General features: G+C 44.3%; 1 pseudogene; it reads left to right on the top strand.

The window, feature by feature from the left end:
- The first annotated feature begins 17,117 nt into the window (after positions 1-17,117).
- The window catches only part of LOC144820357 (uncharacterized), a 43,653-nt pseudogene continuing 35,666 nt past the window's right edge, over positions 17,118-25,104 (top strand).

Raw genomic sequence — 25,104 nt, 5'->3', positions numbered from 1 at the left:
TCTCCATGCCTGTATGAGCGTCGAGCGGCGCATGCTCAGAATCCACCAGCGCCAGTCGCAGCAGCAAGGAGCCATCCAGCTCCAGCTGCATAAAATTGGCCGCAATGTGGCGGGAGTTGGAGACAAGATGGACCGCATGACGGCGGCCATGTGCCGCATGACTGCAGCCATGGAGGATAACACTGCTGCGCTCATCAAACACCGCAGTGTAGCAAGCAGGCTCCACTACCAGCTAATGAGCCGGCTGTCGTCCTATAGTAGGTCGAATTATGTGGCAGCAAATGCCACCACCCAGTTGTCGCGGCGCTCTCTCACCCAGCAGCACCAACTGGTCCAGTGCTGCCAGGACATAACCAGGGTCCTCGAGCACCTAACCACCGCCGTGACGGCACTTCACACACCTGTGCTACCGGCCACTGTAGGGGGAGACGATGCCAGTGAGGGTGCCTCCAGCGTGAGCAGCCAATCTGCCACGCAGGTCCCGCCACCTAGGCGCAGCACCAGGGCAACGCCTGGTACAGCTGCCCAGGATGAGGATGAGCCTCACAGGCGCCTGGGCATTACGCGCCGGAGGCGCCTTTGACACTATCTGAGGGACACTGCCACAGGCTGACGCTAAGCCTGCCAAGAACCTTCTTCACACTGCAGTATGCAGGAATACTGTAATTTGTAAATAGTTGAAACCATAACCTTATTCTTGTGAATGAAACAAATACATTTATTTTGCTGCACACATTAGCCTTGTGTAATCATTACATTTTGCATGCAATTGTGATATGTGGGTTGGGGGAAGAGGGTGGGCTAGAAATTGTTCGCTGTGATGTGGTTGCGACGTCTGTGGCCTTCAGCTGGGTTGTCCCCGCGTGCATGGTGCGCATGTGCTGGTGGCCGGTCGTCCCCCTCAGATTCACTGCCTGAGATGTCAACAGGTATCCGGCGCTTGGTTGTAATGTTATGAAGCATTGCACAGACAGCCACAATGCGGCAGCACGCTGCAGGACTGTAATACATCGCCCCACCTGTCTTGTGCAGAATACGGAACCTGCTCTTGAGTAGGCCAAATGTCCTTTCTATACAGTTCCTTGTCCGGATGTGCGCAACATTGTAGCGCCGTTGCTGAGGTGTGGCAGGGTTGAGGTAAGGGGTCAGGAGGTATTCCCGTAGGGCGTAGCCACTGTCACCTGAATGAGAGGAGCAGATGTTGATTGCCTGTGCAGCGCAGTTACTTCATAGCAATGTGACATTGTCGACAAAGTGTACTTACCAAGTAGGTGTCCTTCCCCAAACTCTCCCCTGAGCAGTCGTGTGTGGAGTCCGCTGTGCCTGAAGATAAAGAAGTCATGGGTACTCCCTGGGTACTGGGCCACAATGTCAGTGATGATGGTCTTGGCATTGCAGACCATCTGTATGTTGAGGGAGTGGTAGGACTTCCTGTTGCGGTACATATACTCCGTGGCAGCTGGTGGGCAGATGGCGACGTGGGTACAGTCTATGCAGCCGAGGACATGGGGAAAATGGGCGACATTGTAAAATTGTAGTTTTGTCAGGTCCAATTCCTGTTGGCTCGTGGGAAATGTGATGTGGCGGTGGAGCTGGCTGAGCATGGCGTCAACAAAAGTGTGGAGGCAGCGTGACATGGTGGGCTGGGATATCCCCCCAGCAGTGGCTACTATGCCCTGGAAACTGCCGGAGGCCAGGAGGTGCAGGCTGCACAATACCTGCACATGTGTAGGCACAGAATTGTTTCGCCTTGTTGGGTGCTGCATGATGGGGTCGAGTTCTTGTATCAGCCAGGTGATCATTGCCCCATTCAGCCTGTATTTAGCATAAATCTGTTCTCTGGTTTGGCCCAGCAAGGTGACCCGCTGCCGGTAAATCCTTTCCTGCCTCATGCGTCTCCTCCGTGCTGCTCGCTGTAGCCTTCGCCGCCTCACCACCATGTACATCCCTGGCATTGTGGAACGCCTACTGCTGCTGCTGAATGTCCTTATGTGTGATTGGTCAGGCCTGGACCTGTTGGTGATTGGCCAACAGTTTTTCAAATTTTACTTAATCATGGCTTTTATGGTTACCACCTGCTTTGAGTTGTCCTTAAATTGCGCCGCGCAAACGTGCGAATTTGCGCTTTTTCGCTATTGTATTATTTTCATGAATGCCGATTGAGACAATATTGCGTTTCGCTATTCATTTCGCAGATTCCGTGGTTGGTCGCTATTTCCGTATCGCTAATGCTCGACTACCCGGAGTCTGCGACTATTATAGCGTAATCGCAATTTAAATCGCTATTCTGTGTTTGCGAATTCGCTATTTTGTACTTGAATGCCGATTCCGTGTTTTGCACCCGCAATTGCATTTTCGCAGCCATTGCGGGCGCAATTTCGCTTCATGAATCAGGCTGATAGTCTTTAAATTAATCGCAGCCACTAACAATTGCTCAGTGCTGCATTCTAGTTCATTAATTGTTTGCTGTTCATTCCACCTCAGATCATGAGAATCAATTCACCAAAAAGCCTGGGGTAGCAGAAGTGACATCACGTGCTTTTTGTCTGTGCATTCACTCACACACTCATGCTTACACACACACATACTCACACATACACACACTCTCTTACATCAACATATGTGTCACCACCTGCATGCAAGAATACAACATACATTTACGAGGATTTTTTACTTAACTCAACTGCTAGGTATGGTCATATTCCAGCTATTTGTACAACATGTGTATTGCACTATAGAGATTAACATTATTATTCCCATTTTTGTCAATAAAAATTGTCAAAAAAGGAGGTTGCAGCCCAACCAATGTCCTTAAGGACGAACTTCCCTTGTGTTTCTGGCACTGCTTTTGCCAACTCTGAGGAGGGGGGGGGGGTTACAGATGCAGTGCCAGGGGTTGCAAGGGGGCAAGGCAGGAGTCACAGCTGTGACTACCTTAAATGACGTCCCTGCCTCATATTAGATTTTGCCATATGCAAATAAGCCTCAGCCCTGCTCCACTAGGAATTGTTCAGCCCAAACTGTCAGACAAGGTCCTCTCAGAACCAGAAAACAAACAACTTAAGGCTAGCTTCGGCTTTTTTGAGCCTCTTCAGTCAAGCCTCCAGAGAGTTAAACATGAACAGAAAAAACAAAACACTGGTCTTTTCATTTCGCTGAAGGTACAGATTTCCAAGTTGAACAGGCATGCATTGAGCCGGCAGGGGGAACACCAGACTGGTGGCTGATTTGCTCACACTGGTGGCTCTGGGACGGGCTGGTGCAAGCAGTGCGCTATGCCTCCTGGCTCCATCTTACAGATACACCAGTCTCCATTTTTTAATGTTATGCAATCAAATGCCTGTAGGACTAGCACTGTAGCAGCGAACCCATAGGGGCATATTTACAATAACTGGCGCATCCCTGCAAATCAGCAGGGATGCGCCAGTTATTGTGCGCCACAGCTCCGCCATCATGGATGCGCCGCATTTACAATGCTGCGCACCATGGTGCAAAAACGGCACAGATGCGTGACGCATCTGTGCCGTAAAAGTGACGCATTGCTGGAGTTGCGTCGCAAGTGCGACGCAGCTCCAGCAATGCTCTGGGGGCCCCATCTAGTTAATGCTGCATCAATCCTTACGCCTGCGTCAGGCAGTCGCAGGGTTTTGATGCAGCATTGGCCTAAAAGTGACTGAGTGAAATCTTGTAGATTTCACTCAGCCACTTTTAGGAGGCGTTCCTGCGCCGGAACGCCCCCCCCTGCACAGGAACGCCTACATGTGGCGCAGGGCATTACAACGTGACGCATCTCCCAGATGCGTCACGTTGTAAGTACCCCTACACCATGGAGCAGGATTTGCGCTTCCGCTGCGTCACACAAGTGACGCAATGGCGGTGCAAATGAGGCGCAAGGGGCTTGTAAATCTGCCCCATAGTGTTTATCAACATTAAAATGTTTTAGTGAGAAATGACATCAGCAAATTGCGGGCACTGATGCTTCCCAACACTCCAAAGCCCCAAAGGATCTCTTGTGGACTGATCCAAATGTGAATGACATTAGCAAGAAAGCTAGGGGGGGTGAAGAGGGCTGACCCGTTAGCCAACTATATATATGTTGTCTTTCAAAAATTGAAGTGTTCATTCAAAATATGAATGTGAAATACGATTCTAAATATGAATTGCTTTTCAAACAAGAAGTGGCGGACCGTGAGCTGGCCCAAAGGTCTCCCCGTATGCTGTTATAATGTATACATATTTTGTAATTGCGTATAGAATTCGGGGCATATTTATGAGTTCTGGCGCATCTCTGCAAATCTGCAGGGATGCGCCAGAACTGATGCGTCACGCAATTCCCTCCTTGCGGCACCACAGATGCGCCGCATTTACAATGCGGCGCACCATGGTGCAAGGAAGAGCAGATGCGTGACGCATCTTGTGGTGTACGGGCGGCGCATTGCTGGAGTAGCGTCGCAAGTGCGACGCAACTCCTGCAATGTACAGAGGCCACCCATACATAACGTGGTGCGTCATTAGGATTTGACACAGCAGCGTCGTAGAACTGACTCAGTGAAATCTTGTAGATTTCACTGCGTCAGTTTTACGGTGCTTTCCTACGAGGGAACGCCCACCCTGCGACAGAACGCCCACATGAAACCTGACGCAGGTTTCATGTGGCGCAGGGCTTTACAACGTGACGCATCTGCCTAGATGCGTCACGTTGTAAATAGGTCGCAGGGATGCGCCACGTTTCTGCACCGTTGCGTCACGCAACAGCGGCGTAAACGTGGCGCAAGTCCGACATAAATCTGCCCCTAAGAGCTTACGTTGTCTGAAGCTCAGCCCTAAAGCAAGCATGTTTCTATTGAGGCTCAAAAAGTTTTCTAGCAGTTATTTGTTTTGGGGGGTGGGTTCTACAACACTGAAAGCTCTCTTCAAAGACATGATGTGGACATGAAGATAATGCTCGAGGTGGTATTCTGATGACCCGGCAGCGACAAGCTGCATCTGGCACGAGGCAACATGGCTAAATACACATCTAATTTAGTTTTTGTGGGTATTCTTTCTTTTTTGGGAAATAGAGGGCTTGTGGTAATTGTTGACTACCGTAATACTGGAGGGATTATTGTTAGGGAAATGTGGGGAGAGTAAGCTCTGAAAGCGAAAATCTGTGCTGCTTTTAGCCACAGAGTTCTGGTAGAGCCCTCATTATAACACAGATGTTTTTCCGTTCCATGGGTATATAATTGGACCGAAAGAAATGGCAGATTTAAATAACACTTTTGCAATTCATGCATTCATTTGATGTCCTATTAAAGAACAGAAGATTGATGTAATTTGGAGCTATCTATAGCATCGTGCAAGTGATACGACAACATGGGTATTTGCATCTTTCTTTTCTGAGCAATTTTTCTTCTCATTTATTAGTTAATACTGTGTTAAAAGACCATCAAATCAACATTTTACAAAAAAAAGCAAATTAATGTGGAAAGGTAATTGCGTGAGTTTTGGAATGATCGTGTTCGGGTAAGAATCACTGAGACAAATCTCCTTTTATTCATTTCTTGTGTTGCTCTGTGAATTTGAGCTTACTCACAGAAAGACCTAAACACTTTGAACGTTCACACTACACTGCCTTGGATGGTATCACGGAGCCGGGGGCATATTGGCAGCTGCTTAGAAAAGGACGACATAAGATTTTTAACCATCCTGAAATTACTGCAGAGAATTGTAGTGTCAGGCCTCAGGCCCACATGATGGAAATAACGGACACAGACACCAGGTCATGTAGTACAGTAACTGGCCACGAGCACGTGCACCCGGGCCCTTTTATTGGCAGGGCCACGTCACACATGACACCTGTGATGGATGGGTGGGGGTGCTAGTGTGTCCAGCCCTCAAGGGAGTGGCTGGGAATACAGCTGCCTGCTGAACATCAGAACGTGTCCTGCAGGACACTACATTCCTCCCAAACTTAATTGAAGAACTAAAACAAAACGTTAGTCCAACCTGTGGGGACAATCAGTCAACTAAACACCACAGGGTCCATCAGCCTTACGAGTCAGGTGGCAGGAAGACGTCAGACATGGGCTGGTGACTCTGCTTGCAGCAGGACCATCTCGGCGGGCACTCATAGTTAAACCTGAGGAGTTCAGGACACGACCGCTGGCTTCTGAGACGTCCACTGCATACCGTCAGCTCACTGATGACGACGTATCTTACAGTCTTGCATGGCTCCACTCCGCTGACCTCGGGGTTGGTCTGTGGTGAGTTCTAACAGTTCATACAAGGGGATGCGTCATGAGCATGGACGGAGTCCATGGTGAGAGTTCAAGGAGGTGTTGCCTGATCGATTGTCTCTGTTGAATCGCTTGGCGGTAACCAATAACTTGTCGGTGGGGCAATGTCTCTTCTCACTCTCCCGCCTGGGGAGGTCCGTTGTAGGGGTTGCTAGGGCACTGCAGGAGGACTAAGCTGGGGCCACTTGTGAGATGACTAAGGGCAGCTGTAGGCCCACAGAGGAGCTGTTACTTAGTCGCACGCACAACCCTCGAGGGTGGATGACTCTTGGCAAAGACATGCTCTTGCTCCCGGGTTTCAGGTGTAGGCCTGGTTTGCGGTTAGCCTCTGGCTTCTTTTGTTGGCTGGTGTGGCAACGGTGTAGAACTCCAGTCCATTGGTACTCTGGGGATGGTATTGTTTGACACATGTGAAGAGGGAAGGTGTGATGGCAGTTGCCAGCCATATGGTGAGTCGAAATAACAGGTGGTGGTAACTTGCTGGGAGAGTTGGAGTGACTTAGCAGCCATGTGGCTCCGCCTTGCTGAGGTCGATCTTCGGTGGCGGCATGCCAGGTGGAGTGTACAACTCCTTTCTTGCCTGTCTTGGGACCACTGCTGACTCCATCTTGAGGCGGTGTGAGGAAGGGCACTCGGTCTGCCTTGTTGGCTGTCTGGTGTATCTGCGTGTGCTCTTGGCTTGCTGCTTGAGTCCTCGGTCTTCTCCTCTTTTTGGCCTTTTCAGCACACCTGTGTTCATCCGGATCTTTGGGGTGAGACGGCTGTCACTCTTCTTCCCTCGAGAGGGTTGCGCTTGGACCTGAAGGCGGCACTGTTGTGGCGCCTGCTTCTGCCTTTGCTCTGTCGTGCTTGTCGGGACTGGTCACATGCTCCTTGCTTGCTGTGTGACGTGATGTTCAGCCACGTGTCACCTGTTGTTGAAGCACATGTTGCTGTGGCGGCCTGCCACGTGGAGTGTGCGACTCCGCTCTTGCCTGTCTTGGGTCAACGCCGATTCCATCTTGAGGCAGTGTGAGGGAGGACACTCTGTATTATCTTTGGCCTACTGTGGGGATTCGCTGGTGCAGTAGAGGTGTAGTTCCTCTCCCTCCTGCGTTCGGGCCATGCTAGGCCTTGGGGTATGTGTGTGGGATAGATGACAGGCAGCTCCTCTCTTAATTTGTGGTGGGGAGCAGTGCCAGTCTTCCTACTCATTTCACCAGAAGCAGCTTCCCCTTTGTTTTGTGGTCTCTTGCCACGTTCTTTTCTCCTTCCGAGAGCGTAGTGCTTACGCATCAAGGCAGCGCTGCTGCGGCACTTAGTCCTGCTTAGGTTCATGCTTAATTGGCAGGATTTGTCAGCCTGCGTGATGTTCTCCTTGATGGGCCATTGGTGGCCATGTGGTGCTAGTCGGCCAGCTGGTGTTGCTCTCTTCATGCACTGGTGCACTTTCCATCTGCCCTTTTGGAATCTCTCTGCTCTGGCAGTCGTGGGGCTTGTAGGTATTCCTTGTGCATGCCATTTACGGGCTCCTGCTTTTTCTCTTTCTTGTAGTGGAGGTTTCTCTTTCTTGTAGTGGAGGTTTCCTGCCACCTGGGGCACATTGTGCCCTCCTTCCCCTTCGGGAGAGAGTACGTCAGTTTCTCTTTGTTTGCTACGGCAGTTGTGGTGGTGGTCTTTCACCACTGGGGCTGTGCAGCGTTACCACCTTGAGCACGGAGGTGGTAGAGAGCCTCCAGGGTGCACGCGCTGCTGTTGCCATGCTGGGCTTATTTTCTGCCTGACAGTTGTCCCTGCAGTAGTGTGTGTTCCCTTCCATGGAAGAGGCATGAGCTAGAAGTGTCTCGCCCAGACTTTCTCATCTTTGCAGATTCTGAAGTCGCAGGGTGTGTGGACCTGTTAGCTCTTCTGCTTTGGGCTTGGCTTGTGTATGGCAAAGTCACGAGGGGCAACACTGTCTCTCTGGTGATTTGTGCAGACATCTCTTGGGGGTCACATAGAAGCCATTTGCCTGTCCTTGTACAGGTCCTCAATTCTCACTAGGTGGCGCTGTGGCCACCGTGCTTGTCTTGCCACAACAGCTGGCCTACATGTTGTGCCCCGCAGGGCTGAAAGTGCAGCTGCACTGGGCAGACAGTGCTGATGCGAAGGGCTGATCCTGTTGGGGACACTTTACTTTAGCACCTTCGAGAGTGCCATGGGGGCACTGTAGTAGAATACTTTATTTGATTTGTTAAAATTATAAAAGGGTGGGACTTACCACCATATAATACATTAACATCTTTGAATCAGACTAAAACAACATAAAATAGCATCTTTAAATCAGCATAGAACAACATAAAACAACACTAGCCCCCATGTCCTGAACAATTTTGCACAAATATGCATAATAAGTAAAAACGGGGCGAGAGTTTTTAAATGTTCAAAAGTAAAAAGAAACAAGGGTAGGACTTTTGTAAGGCAGTCGCCCTCTCGATGAGGTGTAGGGGCCTACAAGTGACTGTTATAACGGGGGGTGCTGCACAAATAGGGGCTTTTATTTGATTAGATGTAACTGTCCCCTCTTATCTCAAAAATGCTTGCCATATGTAAAAATAACAAAAAAGTTGGGGGAGAAAAGTGACTGTAAGGAGGATAAGGGAGGGTCTGTGTCTAGCTGCGAGGAGTACATAAGTCCCAGTTCCTCTTATGCTGCAATCTTTTTTTCAATCTCTTGAGCAGCAAATGCCAGGAATTTTACGGTTTTACAGGAAAGTTGTATTGAGATCCCGCTAAGGCATTTTATCACAGCCGCCCTGCAGGTCCTGACTTGTAATTCTCTTAAGAGTGGCTTCAAGAGGATCTTTCTTGGATTTTGTAAGGCCGGGCAAATACATATTAGATGCAGTAACGACTCTGCTCCCTTGTTACAGAGGCGACAATCCAAAGTTGTCATGGGGGCACTGGAGAGTCCTCAAAATTCGCTGCAGTTTACATTTGTGTGCCGCAGTGAACGACATCAGGGGTGCCTCGCATTTACCTCGGGGAAACGTTCCATGGTGATGACCACCAGGTGGCGCTAGAGTTGCTGCAGGAGACCGTGGCAGATTTCCTGACACTGCGGGCCTCATGGTATGCAGAGGATGCCGGTTTCTAGCTGCCTGTGTTTCTACTCAGCCCCCACTCGGGGACAGATCACAGGGCAGTCATGATCATGCTGTGGGTGCGGCAAGGCGGCTGCTCGACCGGGCCAGCACACATAAGTCACTTAGGTGAGGGTGCTACCACTTCACCTAGAGGCCCCAGCTGTCTTCCTAGAGCTGCGGGCCGTGCTTTCAATGGTGGGATGCTGTGATCTGCTATAGACTGCACAGTGCGAGGTGATTCTCGCCCAGGCCGCACTACTTTTCCAGGATCGATGGGACATCAGGCATTCACCACAACTGGCAGTGAAATACGCTTCCTGGTTTCTGTTATGTGGGAACTGCTCTGCCACGCTCGCTGGGTCAGCTTCATTTGGGGAGGGTGCTACTCCCCTTCTTTTTTGTGCTATGTGGGCTGGGACCAGATTACAGGTACAGCATCATGCAGGAGGGCACGGTGGTGTATGCATGACCAAACTAACACAGAGTAGGGTGGTAAATCCAAATGTAAGACACCTACTTTCCCTGGCAAAGAAAACATAAGGAAGGGTTTGCATGCAGCGTAAACAGATATGCGCTTAGGAGTAGGGACATTTGTGGTAGGGGGGATGCTACTCCGAGTATTTCAGTAAAAAAGGTCCTCTCCTCAGCTATTCCCCCACACCAAAGGTTGAAAGCAGTAAAATATCTAAAGACCCTCTCCAACTCCCGAACCCATTCGGTGCACCTTTGACCAAAAAAGCCTCTTTAGAAAAAACACCCAAGAAAGCCTAAACCCATAAAAATATCTCCATCACTCCGCTCATACTTTAGAGTTCAAACCCAAACCCAAGCTCAAACTCAAGCCCAGGTCACCACAATTGTCTTTCCTACAGTACCACCATTACAATCGGAGGAGAGAAGTGCTTTTCCAAAAGTTATGGGGGGCTCAGTTTCTGCTAAAGTAGGGGGGACGTCCTTTGTTTAAAAAACAGGTTTGATCCATTGTCAGATAGAGACCAGCACTTAGTTCAACAAAGTATTATCCCGAGCTCCAGCCCAGTGACTGTGGAGAGTCATTTGTTGACTCCGTACGAAACACTTACTGCGATTACTAAACAGATTGATTGTCCTGAGCTGGAGAAGCTCATAAACACTTCGTAAACAGTGGTTAGGGAGAAGTTCACGATTTCTGAAACAAATCAGCATAAAATTGAAGGTATTGTGGAGGCCCTGGAGGCTAAGATCGATAAGATCGACAACTTGATGGAGAGAGTTGGGGTGTTGGAGGTTTCAGTAGAGGATCTATGCAGAAAAGTGAATGCGAACAAGGGAGAGATACAGAGTTTGAAGAGTAGTGAGAAAGATCTGAAAGATAAACTGGAATCCCCTGGAAAATAATGCCAGAAGGAACATTAACATTTTTAATGTTTCTGAAGGTCTTGTAGGGGGGTACATAAGGTCTTATGTGATTAGTTTCCTGAAAGAATTCAACATGGAAATCGATTAGTGCAGTTTGGAGGATGATATACAAAGAGACTCTAGGGATCCATACACAAGGCGAACAGAAAGGAAAAATCCAAGAAGGATCCTTGTGAACTTTAAATCCTATACTACAAAAGAAAAATTCATTGCAAGCACTCTTAAAGCAGGAGTTGTTTAAAAAGGTGACTGGCCTTTCTGTATAAGGTCAGATATTTTTCGTACCATTCAAGACAGACAGTGGAAACTGGGCAAATTTATTTAAGGATTGATGGAGATGGGTGTCAGGTGAATCAAGTCACTCTTACCTGTATGGTCTCGAACTCTTACCTGTAAGGTGCTTGATGGGTTTTGCAGAGACGCTATGAGCCAAACTCCCAGAAACCTATCCTACCTCTTGAGACTTTAAACAATTCACCAAGACGCTAGATAGCTATTAGGGAGAGAGGCCGGATCTGACGCTAATGTGAGTTCTTGTAGTCGACCTGCAAAGCAACAAGCTCACCTTAGAATCTTTGTCTAACAAGAGATTTACCACTCTTTAACTTTACGCTATGGTACTTTTAGATATTGATCTAAATTCTGGAACCCTACCTGCGATCTACTAAGAAGGGCTTAGCGTCCTGGAAGTGGAGTGGAGTGATGTCAGGTTAGCAGAGATGATGTTAAGTTGACGTCTTAGGATGTTCCTTGTTGTTTTTCAGCAAGAAGGATGTTCATTTTCTCTACAAAGATACAATTACTCAATTATAAACAATTCCTTCATTAAAAGATTCTAAATTCTTCTTTCTCACTAATTTGCACTTACTTATCCACTAACAGCTTGATATCCTACCACTTCCACGTTTTCAGTCTTCTTCAAATAAGTGCTTCAAAATAGTGGAGACAAAACATACTGCAAAAGCCTTCTAAAAACTGTTACACAAATAAACTATTCCAAATGTCTCTTTTTCTTTAAATTCTTCTTTTAAAATCAGAAGAAAAGTTCCAAAAATTGTTACTTGTCTCAAAAAACGAATTGCTAGCGTTGGGCGCCTTTCAAGTTAAGATTTTTGTACTTAGCTTTCTTTGTCCGATTGCTGCATCTTCTAGGATTCTCATTGAAACCGAAATACACCGAAGCTGGGGCCTCAGAAGGGTCTTGAGATTCTTCAGAGGATGCGCGATGCCTTCTCGAAGGAAGCTGGAAGGCTAAGCGCCTTCTGGAAGCCAGGGTGTGGTTTTTATACCAGAACCACACCCGAACGTCAAGACGCCTGCGTGCGTTCTGCCGCCTGCTTTTTCTCCTAACGCGTAAGTAGAAAGCAAACAGACGCGTCTTTTCCGACTTTGCCAGAAGCGAGTTCTCAAGTTTGTGAGCAGCAAAGCAGGAACATGTCTTTGAATAATTAGACATGACGAAGTTGCAAAACGATAATAGACCCCGCCAAGAGTCACAAAGATGTCACTTTCATAATGATAAATCACCCCGCCAAGAGTCACAGAAAATAATAGGTTTAAACAAAAAACATTGCAAAGATACATGTAAAATCACTAATCATCATTTATCACAATCAAATAAGCACATCACATATTGATATTCACAAGGAGTGCTGGATGCACGGGACAGGGGTGGGTTTCTTTAATAAAGAAAAGGTCAAAGTTCTTTAACGTGCGTGCAGCTGTCTTTTTACTTTAAATGAGGGTTGCTGGAACTGTGACTACAGAATCATGACAATGGGCGCCACTGCAAATATAAGATTCCCCGCCTCACTGAGGGTAATGTGAAACAATAAAATATATAATTTTAGGGACCCAGCTGAAGTTATTACATTTATGGACCAGATCAAAGCACATCCAATATACTCTTCAGTCTTTTACTGTAGCACAGCGGGAGAGCTCACATGAGGCAAATAACATCAGTTTGCCTCTAGATAATAGGGAGTGTTCCCCCAGGATGGGGGGAATTAGCAAGGGGGAGAATTCACAAGGAGATGTAAATACAAAATTCTTACACTGGGTGGAACAAAATTAAAAAAAATATGTCCCCTTTTGCAAGTTTCAGACCAGAATCTTCTTTTCAGTGAAATAAATGTTTTTGTCTGACAGGAAGAATTAGGCCTATAGGCAATAATCTTCAAACTTACAGTCTAATACATTGAAAATTCAAATAAGCCTAGGCTTTTAAAGATCCTATCCTGGAACGTTAATGGTCTTAGGGTTCCTGCAAGAAGGAGAACATTTTTTAAGTATCTGAGAATTAAAGATATTGATATCTTTTTCATTCAAAAATTGCATTTAGCTAAAGAAGAATGGCCTGAGATCCTAAGGGGTCAGCAATGGATCGAACACTGTATTTATACCTCCCAGCCTTTTACGGTGAAATGGGTGGTCCTTTTAAAAAAAACTCCATCCAAGCTATACTGGGGGATTGTGTTGTAGACCCATTCGGTAGATGGGTGATAGTTAAGGCTAAAATATACAATGTTTTGTTGGCTTTTGTGGGTTATTATGGTCCTAATCTAGATGACCCTGCACCCTACGTACATTATTTTTGGATTTAGTAGATATAGGTGTCCTTATCATAATATTGTGAACCATTTTAGGACACTATTGTAAATTTACCAATTCATGCCCTTATATAGGTATAAATCACTATGTCCTTATATAGGCATAAGAATCATAACCATATGTAGACATAGCTCATGCAGTCCAAATACGGTAGGGCTACTTCCACTAGTTCCGAAAATCTACAACGATTTCTTGGAAAACTCGGCTTCAGCAGCTAGGGACTTTCCCTTGCTCGAGAGCTGACTAGTCCAAGAATTCATAGAGTTTTCAAAGAACTGAGACTCTTTGATGACGTTATTGTGTCCACCTTTACGTCATACTCTGCAACTTCAAGGTATATATATGCCCACACTTTCCTTAGCAAACACACGGTGGTTGGGAAGAGTTCGACTATCTACTTGCCCGACGCATCCTGCTACAGCAAATGTCGAAGGAAGCCGACCCTCCAGCAGACGCACTGAGAGAGACGCTGTCTTTTCTCCTGCCGAGAAATACAGCTCCAGTGTTTCCAAGCTAACCTTGTGGGTTATTGGGAAATCGAAGCCTGAGACTGACCTTCTCCATTCTAAACTAGGTACGGAGCTGCTTAGACCCTAAGAAAAATCTTGGACAGATTCTTGGCAAAAGAATACTACATTAATGCTACACCTCACTTACTTCTTCCCTCGGACTAAGCTTAGGTTAGGTACACCGGGGTAGGCGTATCGTAGAAGCACCAGTTGAGTACTTTTAGCCTCTGTTATTTGTGTATATATTTATCTATGGTTTAGGAACCATACAATGCTCTTACAGTATTATTTTATTCTACTTTTTATACTGTATGCGTAATATTTTACAATCAGTTTTGCTTGAGAAAGACCTTTCATTGAAAACGCCCGTCCCTCTATTTCTCTGCACCTCTGGTGAAACGAAACATGCATGATTGACTGAGTGAAATATCTATCTATTGTTTCCATGACTCTGAAGATCAGTTTTATCTTGGGGAAACAAGGTTGTCATGTTTATGCGGTTGTCAAAAACGAATCCCTTCTTGTTGATTCGAGAAGGTTTAGACACCGCAGGGTTTAACGAAAATGCTTCAGATGCTATAATCATCCCAGAAAACGTAACAAAAGCCATAGCTATGAAGCTTTTAGAAAATGGCCTATCACCGAGAGGTGGTACAGTTATATTCGTCATAGAGGCACATGAATATCGGCAGACATAGGTATTCTATTCATGGATTGTCTTTCCACAAGCAAATCCAACAACACATGTGTTCCACTACTATAAGATAGAGGAACATCCAGCGGAATACGTTACTTTCGAGGACGTTGAAATTCCACTAACTTACCAAGAGCATCAGCTCTGGTTTAAAGGCACCCTACAACATCAAAATCACATTAGCAAGCTCGCTCCACAAGGTAGACCAGGAGCAACATGGCCGGTACTAGCCAGCTATACACCAAATCCTAACATTGAAAAATGTCAGATGTAGAACTGTTAGACAGCTAAAACAATTAATTAAAATACATAGACAATTGGTACAATATGTCATGCGGACCTCAACGGTCCAACCTGCTATTAGAATTCCACAACACACCCCTCATCAGGGGAACACAAACAAAATCACACCACACACTATACAAACAGTCATTGGTAAATTGCCTGCAAAAAAGAAACAAATTCAATTCTGGTTAGCCCAGAAAATTACTAAAATAGAGGCAGTATTTCCCGATAGTACACCTCATAAAAAACACAGGATTCTAACAATCTGTTTACCAGTGGGGGTTGCACCACACGTGGAGTCTTTGCTTCAATCTACACAAAAACACATGGTGTCCCGTCTATGGCTGTAATACCAGACGTTCTGAGACAGATTCAAAATGAATACGGTCCAGAACCAGCCTTGAATCTTGTTATGAAATTAGTGAAAGATTTCAAACAGGTCTCAGCTATCTTATTAGCTAACATTAAAGGTGAAGCAGCATCAGTGGCAATCCGCCAAAAATTAAAAGAACTCGATATTACTGAGCAACCGTATGAACTTGCCAGAATTATTGAAAAATCATATGAAGAACTTGGAAGAGATAGTTTGGGGGGGAAACCTGTGAAGCCTGAACTAACAGAAAATCATGAAAAAGTTTTTATCAAAAATAATCTAGAGGTAGATCTCCTCAAAAGGAGCACTCTGAAAAGAGGTATAACCTTAGAAATAGGGATAATTTAAGAAAACCTGATAGATATCAAGATACTGATACACGATCCTCTCATACCTTTCAGACTTCCTCGCAGAAATCCAAAAGAAGAGGACGATCAGAACACAAACAAGAACGCGTGAAGTCCAAAGACGATCAACACATTCCAACAAATAAGAAAACTCAATTCTCCAAAAAGAAGGTAGCAAGTATTAAAATCAGTCATGCCGAGGATCTTGAGGACACAACTCAAGAACGGGTAGTGGGCCAAGACAATGCTGTACAGCGCAGCAGAGGTCACCATAGCTTGCAGGATCCTGAAGGATCAGCTGGAGACAGTGAATCTGAATAAATGCATTCAGGTTGAAACTGCCGACACCAGGGTTAGTGTACCCCATAAGCTATATGAAGTAATACTCTGAATAGAGGAGAACATAACTAGAAAAATAAAAGCACTCTTTTGGGAAAAACTATCCAAGGGTTATGACATCCTTCTGGCCGAAAAAGACTGGCCACCTGAATTTGTCAGGGAGTGCCCACACGGTGAAGAAATCATTATGCCAGCCTTCTCTAATCATATTCCTATTCATAAAAAATATACCTATGCCAGGAAATGGGCTGTGGCCTAGGCTCCAGCATTATATAAAAGTCATGTAGGATGGGATAAGGACTCTCCTCACTGTAAAATCCAGTTGAAAAATTAACATACTGCTCAAAGGCAGTATCCAGTAAAGCAAGAAGCTAAAAAGCAAGTCAGGGAGATCTTAGATCAACTTGAATACCAAGGGGTGATTGAAACATGCACCTCGTCAATGAACAATCCTTTGTTTCCTGTCTCCAAACCAGACAAAACATATCGTCTAGTTTTGGATTACAGACATTTAAACTCTTGTTGCAAAACTTTTGCAGTACAAAACGCACACAGTGCAGCACTAATGACTAACATCGTTCGCAAAAAATATAAAACTACATAAGATATTTCAAACGGTTTCTTCTGTCAAAACATTGCACCGGAAAGCGGGTATTTGACCGCATTCTCACTAATGGGGACACACAAACACTTTTTTCGTCTCCCCCAGGGATTCAAGAACAGTCCTGGATAATTTTCAGCCAGAGTAACAGAGTTACTACAAATGTATGATGATGACGAGGCATTATCTTATGTCGATGACATCTATCTTACAGATGATGATTTGGACAGGCACTTGAACTGGGTGAACACCATAAAACTTGGATTCGCCTCTGAAGGGTATAAATTCAACTTTAAAAAATCAAGAATTGCCCACCTAAACGTCCTATTCTTAGGATACAAACTTTCAAGTGAAGGCAAAAGCCTAGCAGCAAACTTTTTAGAAAAAAGCGCGCTGGTCCAACCTCCGAAAACGCTGAAAAACATACAGTCGATTCTAGGATTCCTAAACTTTGGAAGAACTTACATTTTGAATTACGCAGAAAGGGTTAAACCTCTCTACGAACTAACCAAACCTGATTTCAAACCAACTAATTGGACTCGTAAACACACAGAAATTTTGCGTTCAGTGCAAACAGACATGTTGGCAACAACACATTTACAGACACGCGACAATGTACGCAACCTTGTAATCCGAATCATCCCAGGGAGATGCGGATTCACCTACCTAACCTTTAATGAAGGTGAAACGGTACCAATAGCTTACAAATCTCACTTGTACACACAAGCTAAAATGAAATTCACTTCAACAGAAAAAATTCTGACAGCGGTTCAAACTGCAGTAGCAAAAGAGAGAGCACTCGCGCAGGGTAAACGCATAATGGTCGTTACGCCTGTACCTGCCTTAGAGGTAGTGACAAAAGCGAGCATTCCAAATGCAAAGGCTTTACATCCGAGATGGATACAATGGGTTAACTCTCTTGCTGCAACAGACGTTGAATACGTTTTTGACCCCTACTTGACAACTCAAGGATTTCTACAATACGAACACGAATTTCCTCTGCCCATTGAAATTCTACCTCTAGAACATTACGGCTGTATAAAATATACAGACGGATCACCCCATCTCGCTATTGGGGGTAAACTTGCTTATAGTGCTGCGTGCGCGATTGTTAAAGGTTGCGGGCACAATGGTAAATTCAGACCGATGGTCACAAAAACTCAATCACTAGGAGACTGTACAGCTCAGCTAGCTGAATTACAGGCTTTCAAGATGGTGCTTGAAAATACCGATCGCGAATTCCCCACGCTCATAGTGTGCGATTCGTATTACTGCGTCCAGTCTTACAATGAATACTTGTAGAACTGGGTTCAAAACGGTTTTAAAGACGCAAAAGGTTTCACAATCAAGCATAAACTGCTTTGGGAACAATTAGTTCTATTACAGAAAGAACTACAAAAGATTCATGTGATCCATACACTGAGTCATCAGCGTGATGGCGTTCACGCTGCAGGGAGTTCATTGGCTGATGAAGCCGCAAAGTTAGCTGTGCAAATGGCTTCCATAGCTGCAATCACTCGCTTAAAAACAACAATAGACGGTGAAACCATGCTCGCTGTCAATGCCACGAGCAAAGGCCGCGTTACCTCTAAATTATCCACTCACATATAAATATATAACTGAAGAAAACTCTGTTCCTTTTGCTCAAATCCCTGGAGTGGGGGATAGGGTAATTCCAAACAGGAACCGGAGAGGTGCTCTGATTCACGAAGCATATATGTGAGAGGGTCTGATACATCAAGGGATCTCTAAATCTCTATTAAAATTAGAAGAGATGTACTGGTGGCCAAGGATGAAAGCTCACGTATACGAATTCAGAATTAATTGCGATGACTGTTACAAACACCACAGCTTTGAACACCACCAAATTCCTGGCTACAGCGTAGCCAGCCCAGTACAGACACCACTGTTAGACAGCATAAGGCTATCTGAATGCGGACGTCCGAATGGACTGTTGCAGCCCCACAAATATTAAACAAGATTCATTTGAATGTGGCCTCAGCGCTCGGCTGACGCCCGAACTGTTATAAAAGATTTGCGAGTCTTTATCCGCACATAAACAATCGGCACGCTACATTATGACCAGGGTCCTGCGTTTAGCTCTCGAGCTTACAAGGAGGCCATGGCCAGCTTGGGCGTTGCATTGCGATTTTCGAGTCCATTCCATCCTGAGGGAAATTTGGTTGTGGAGAGAAAAAACCGTGACTATAACAGCTAGGGTATTAGGTTTGGGTGATGGGGGGGTCAAACTTCTAATAAATGTCCAACGTAGTCTTAATAACCTGCCAAGAAATTCTCCCGGGTGGAATCACTCCATATGAACTACTTTTTGGGAAGAGAATGTTGGTTGAAGACCTCGATCGCCACACTTCAGTGGTGGAACAAAAAATCATTTGATATCAAAGATCATTTGGCTGTTTTACAGGACTTAAATGAAACAAGAAGAAATCTAAGCAACACCAGTGAAAAGCCAACGACCACTGAAGAAAAACCACCTGTCCCAGCAATACCTGTCTGGATTCCAAAGGTTGGGGATCTAGTCAGGGAGAAAATAGCGGACAAGAAGGAGTTTGGGCCTTCTTACAAAAAACCAGTACCTGTACTAGCAATCCACGGATCGAGAACAGTGCTACTTCCTTCAAGGAAAAATTAACGGAACTTGGTCAAGAGCTTGCTAAAACATATCTGGTTTCACCATGAGTTGAATTTTGGATTGGGTTAGGTGTATCTTTTCTCCTGCTATGGCTCATTCTTGTTTTAAGTCTGGGAAAGCTGATAGATGGAAAACACATTAAAATGGACACAGCAAGTAAGAACATCAACTTGCTTCTGAAGCCACACAAATCATCTCATCGCGAACAACGAGACCTGTCATCAGTGAACATCACAGCGGTTCGTCTACCTGGTGGATTAGCTCGGGATACAACTGATTATGACATTTATGGCCCTGTCGAGCTACAGAAAATTGCTCACCAATTTAAGGTTTCCTTGAGTGACTTTGTTTCACCCAGCACATTTTCTGATGATTGGGACTTTGAAACTGTTAATAACATGATGGCAGACTTAGAAAGGTCAGCAAAATTGACAAAACATGAACACTTAGAAGGTTCATCAAATTATGAAGAAATGTATTATTTTAATCATTTTGGTCATCATTACTTGCATAAATCTGCAAATCCTAGAAATATTTTAACTTATAATCAATGGGAACATTGTCCAACACCTCCAAAAGGTAGTTCTATAACATTTATTGGAACATTTCCATATTTCACAGGTTTTAATATCACAAACCCAGAAAGTTTTTACTTTAAAAATGTAAATAAGACAGGCATGAAAAGTATGGTGACAAATACTAAACAAAGTTATTCTGCAGCCTTTTATGCTCAATTGTTCACCTTAGGCTTTAACTTTTGGAAAGACAGCATTGAGACAAACTGTTTGGGGCACAAAGGACTGGCAGGTACAAGGTTTAGAAACATTGTTCAGAGCCTGCATCATCCCAGAACAAATTATGTTTTTTAAATGACACTGTCCAACAGACGTCTTGTCTTGGCATTTCTAAGATAAAAGATTTAAACAAACTGCCCATAACTAAGCCCACACCTGACAGTAATTTAACTTCAAGTGAGGAGGTAGATGCAAACTATATTTTACAACAGAACAGAACAAATCCTGAATGGAAAACATGGTTAATCTGGCCCACAGACACGGACAACTGTCAAGATAGATTCCTGAACAATACACAAGGGTTTACAGTAACTAGGCCAGATCCAAGATATATCCAAAGACAACATCCGGGGATAATAACAACTTATAGTGTAGGAAAACTATGCCTTGAGTCGCCGCAGAGATCCACACTTCCAGAAATAAAACAACACTTATCTTTGCTTAAATGTGGCATTGATTTACAAGAATTCTTACTAGGACCTCGTAATCCACTTCATAAATGTTTCATATTCGCCGGTATATACGGTGCATACAATGAAGCATGGAAAGTCACGCAAATTGAAACAGCTGAAAGAATACTAGAAATCGATCGTATTAATTTAGAGAAATCACTCTCTGTAGTTGACATTGGGTTAACTACTCTGACATCCAGAATATATTCTTTGGACAGCATTTTATCCTCTGCCATAGACATAATGAAAGAAGACTTGCTGATGTTACAACATGGCCAGTCTCAATTACGTTCTATAATGCTGTTAGGCTGGACGTTACAAAACCTTCGTTCTGGCTATGTGCCTTGGCGTTTAATCAACACTACGTCATTGTTTACTGTGTTTAACCTTACAGATAAACAAATCTCGTTGGCACAGAGGGGAGTAGACTATACGGTATTGAGCATAGAAAAACTGGAGCGATTAGCATGGACCGTTTCTGAGAAACCATCAGTTGAATGGATAATACATGGCACCATCACAATACCCGTGACAACTTTCCAGTTTCAATATTGCTTAAAACACATACCAGCAGGCCTGTATGAAAGGTTGGGTAAAGAATACATTAAGTCGCCCTGGGATTTACCATACACACACAAATGTTGGAGTGTGGGAAAGGAGGTATTTATTAGTGGTAAAAATTGCGAAAACTCACTAAGCGGTACACTATTGTGTCAAGGTATTAATTTACATGGAGCCTGCGAAAGTTCTTCCAATAACCTTTCTTGCCACCTGCAAGGTTCACCCACAGCGGTGATAGATCCAATTTTCAGGCAGCTTTCCAAAGGTAGCTACATTATGTTAAATGATCACAGCTGTTGTGGAATGATGCCAGGAATAGCCTATCTCGTTAGTGTGTCAGCCAGGGTCACTTGTTGTATGCAAGTATTGTTTCCTAAAACTAAGACAGACGGGGAGTCGCCGCTATGGCCTTCACTGAATAATCTCTTCCATTCGAATTGATACTTTAAGCAGAATTAACGCGATTCTTTTACAAAAAACTGTGCTACTTACCTCGTCCAGAGAGAAGTATGATCTGCAAGTTGCAAGGACTTCTGCAGAGAAACATGCATTATTATCAATAAACTGCCCAATACATTTCGCAGAAATGTGCGGTCATATCTTTAACATGTCTGATTCATGCCCTTATCTAGGTATAAATCATTATGTCCTTATATAGGCATAAGAATCATAACCATATTTAGACATAGCTCATGCAGTCCAAATACGGCAGGGCTACTTCCACTAGTTCCGAAAATCTACAACGATTTCTTGGAAAACTCGGCTTCAGCAGCTAGGGACTTACCCTTGCTCGAGAACTGACTTGTCCAAGAACTCTTGAATTTTCAAAGAACTGAAACTCTTTGATGACATTATTATGTCCACCTTTACGTCATACTCTGCAACTTCAAGGTATATATATGCCCACACTTTCCTTAGCAAACACACAGTGGTTTGGAACAGTTCGACTATCTACTTGCCCGACGCATCCTGCTACAGCAAATGTCGAAGGAAGCCGACCCTCCAGCAGATGCACTGAGAGAGACGCTGTCTTTTCTCCTGCTGAGAAATACAGCTCCAGTGTTTTCAAGCTAACCTTGTGGGTTGTTGGGAAATCGAAGCCTGAGACTGACCTTCTCCATTCTAAAATAGGTACGGAGCTGATTAGACCCTAAGAAAAATCTTGGACAGATTCTTGGCAAAAGAATACTACATTAATGCTACACCTCACTTACTTCTTCCCTCGTACTAAGCTTAGGTTAGAAACACCCCGGGTAGGCGTATTGTAGAAGCACCAGTTGAGTACTTTTAGCCTCTGTTATTCGTGTATAAATGTATCTATGGTTTAGAAACCATACAATGGTCTTACAGTATTATTTTATTCGACTTTTTATACTGTATGCGTTATATTTTACAACCAGTTTTACGATTGTAGCAGTTCATTTCTTATGCTTGAGAAAGAAGATTGTTCAATAAATACCTTTTATTGGAAACGCCCGTCTCTCTATTTCTCTGCACTTCTGGTGAAATGAACCATGCATGATTGACTGAGTGAAATATCTATCTATTGTTTCCACGACTCTGAAGATCAGTTTTATGTTGGGGAAACAAGGTTGTCATGTTTATGCGGTTGTCAAAAACGAATCCCTTCTTGTTTATTCGAGAAAGTTTCTAGTGACCTCTGAGCTAGCTGGCACTCACAATTAAGTGTAGTATATTCGATAGAGACCTAGTCAACCTAAGTCCTACGTCTAATCTATAGGATATTTTATTACAATGCGCAGAGCCTATTGGGAATATAAGAATTACACTACAATAATGGGGGGTGATTCTACTGTGCGTGTGGATCCAATGCAAGACTCTACTTCCAAAAGGGTAGCAATGTCAACCCCCAATATGATGGGGGCCTTGAAACGACTAATAGCAGATGCAGGTCTGGTAGATAAATGAAGGATAATGAGTGAAAGGGATGAGGTAGAAGGAGGAAACGTTACCTTTCATAATAAAAAACATGGTCATCGTACAAGGATAGATTTTTTTGGGCTAGATTCCTCTATCAGCAAAAATATTAGGAAAGCTTTGCATGTTCCTGAACATCTATCTGACCATTCAGCTGTATCCTTTGAGATCATGCTCAGAGACAAAGCTTTGCCGCGACAATGGACACTTAACCGTACGTTGCTTTCAGACCCCTTAGTTGTGGAAAGCCTTAAAGTAGCAGCAAAGGAGTTTTTTCTTTGCAATCTTGATTCAGCCCCCTTAAACATTGTTTGGGAAACCTAGAAGGCATTTCATAGAGGTGTTCTTTCTAGTGTTAGCTCTGCACACAGCAAGAAGTTCAAGGAGGAAATTAATATTCTTGAAGCCTTTCTAAAAACCTTACAAGGTGAGGTGTCACAATCTACTACTGGTAAGCAAAGACCAAATTGGACAAAAATTACAAGCAGCAAAATCCAAGCTGGTTGACTTTCTGGAGGCTATAATGAGGTGGAAATAGGAGGCCAGTAGGCTATCTCATTATTAATATGAGGAGGGGTGTGAAAAATGATTATCTTGGAAGATTAAAGCTAGTCAATCGAGGAATTTTTTAAAAGATTTAAAATGTCAAAACTCCGGAAAAATAATCACAGAAGCTTGTGAAATTGAAAATGCTTTTGTAAATTTTTTTCAAGATTTATACTCGGAAGATACAACCCTGAGTAGGGAACAATTTGAGGTTTTTATTCAAGATTTAACCCTCCCGCAACTTCAGGAGGTAGAAAGGGAAAAATGTAATAGCCCAAGTTTCATGAAAGAGTTTGTTAAAGTTATAAACAGCTTAAAGTAGAGGAAAGCCACAGGTCCGGATGCCCTTCCAAATGAGATATACATAATGCTAAAATAAGAGATAGCGCCTATTCTGTTGCAACTTTGTAATTCCATATTTGTCTCTGACCATGATCTTCCATCTTCATGGGATTCTGCCACCATTACTATCCTTCTTAAACCTAACAAAAACCTGAGGGTTTGTGAGTTATATAGATCCATCTCATTGCTTAACAGAGATTATGTGGTGGTGCCTTTATTCGAGCAGGCGAAGCAGATCAGGCCAATAATCCTCCACCTTTCCCTTTGTCACCTGAAGTTTTGATTGCCACTCCCAGTCAACGAGACATGTCATCTACGGGTTCGGTACTTGTCAACGAAAATATCGCCACTGATGCTGATTTAATTTTTATAGCATCACAATCAGGGTCCAACATGGATACTAATGTCAGCAGCGGGGACCTTTTCTCGCGTCACATCGTCAGACGGGGGTAAGAGGAAGAGGGGAGCGACCAAACCTACTGCCTGCAAAAGGAAACAGCCGACTCGCTCGAAAACCCAACCAACCCCGCTAAGTATGTGGAAACACGGCCCGATTGCTAAAACCCCAGGGGCAACAGAGCTAAGAACTAATAATAAGGTGGACTTGACTGCTGCAAATGGTAGATACTCGGCACATACACAACTGACCACATGATAACGCGTATGCACGGCAGATCAGGGGACTTTCCTATTGATTCTATAACAGACTCTGTCTATGACCGATTGAAAGGGTTGATTGATAAACAATGTAATACTTTATTTAAACGGTTGGACAGATTGGAAAGTATTGTTAAAAATCCCACAAAAAATAGTAGTAGTGCGATCACTGTTGATAAAACAGCGGGGGAGATAAGTCAGTTGGGAGCATCTGAATATGCTGCTTCACAGCTGGGGGGCATGTGCCAAACACCTATTGTTAATATTGTTTGTGAAAACGGTTGTATTTATAAGGAAAGTTGCTCCTCGAAGTCTACTTTAGCCTCGGTGCCAACCCTAAATTTAGCAACAGTTGGTGGGCGGCTAAGTTGTAATCCCAGCAGTAATAGTAACAGTCAGTCACAGAAGCGGACATCTACATCCTCTGCTCCACCTGCCATTGTGCCTACAGGAGGAAAAACAGGCCCTAAAGATGATTTTATCACGCCTAAAGATGTGCTTAACTTACCCCCAGAAGCCTGTCCCTACGCGATAATTTTAGCGGGTGTCCCCCCTTTGAGGAGAGGTGATTTAGAATCCTGGGAGCAATTAAAAAACAAGAGCTTAGACTGGTTATTAAAATT

The sequence above is a fragment of the Lissotriton helveticus genome, chromosome 2_1, assembly GCF_964261635.1.
Source record: "Lissotriton helveticus chromosome 2_1, aLisHel1.1, whole genome shotgun sequence".
In the NCBI taxonomy this organism is placed as follows: domain Eukaryota; kingdom Metazoa; phylum Chordata; class Amphibia; order Caudata; family Salamandridae; genus Lissotriton; species Lissotriton helveticus.
This window is presented reverse-complemented; position numbering and strand designations above follow the sequence as displayed.